This window comes from Nothoprocta perdicaria, unplaced genomic scaffold (genome assembly GCF_003342845.1).
Source record: "Nothoprocta perdicaria isolate Ctin4 unplaced genomic scaffold, notPer1 scaffold_363, whole genome shotgun sequence".
Classification (NCBI taxonomy): Eukaryota; Metazoa; Chordata; class Aves; order Tinamiformes; family Tinamidae; genus Nothoprocta; species Nothoprocta perdicaria.
In genome coordinates this window covers 334,701-335,493 of record NW_020455603.1, presented here as the reverse complement: position 1 = coordinate 335,493, position 793 = coordinate 334,701, and positions in this window count along the sequence as shown.

The window sequence follows — 793 nt, the reverse complement described above, 5'->3', positions numbered from 1 at the left end:
CTATGACCAACATATAGGACATCAAAATTCATTCTTTTTTTCTATCTAATTTTTTCCCTAGAAATCTATATAAATACCTGTATCCTAAGTACATTTTAAGTACTGTTCTCTTCATGTGTCTTTGAAGACAAAATGCATAATATTTTATTGCAAAATTCTAAGAGCATAGTTATTTGGAGCCATTAAAAGCAAATGCAGTAGCAGAAGTGGATAATTATTTCCCCCTTGGATCCTGTAAGAGGGAAAGAAAAAGGAGAAAACAGAAACAGCTTAACTCACCAAAAATCAAACCACTGCATTGCCCTCTTAGCCACTGAGTGTTTTGGGATGTAAGACTGAAGATTACATCAGTACAATAAAGGCTCCCTGCTCTCTCAACAATCACGAGCTGGATGCTGTGAGGAGAAAAAAAAAAAAAAAAAAAAAAAAAAAACAAGCAGCTTTTCACCAGTATGTGAACAAGTAGAAATCAGAACAGGTAGAGGTGTAGAGAACAAGGAGAGAGGGAAGGGTTAAAGGCATCATCGCAGCCATTAGAGGGAAAAGTTGAAGCAATACAAGCACAGTAGTCTTCTCTTCCCCCACACCCCACCCCTCCTCCTCCTCCTCCTTCTCCTTCTTCCCCCCACTCCCCACTTCCCAAGCCGGATCAGTGTTTAGGGAGGGAGGGCAGTCATCACGCAATCCTGAGCAGCAGGAGCTGACGCTGGACGGAGCTGCCAGGTAGCTGAAAAAAAGGCACAGAAAGCAGCTGATACTCACTTTTCAGCAGGGTGGTTCTTTTTTTTTTTTT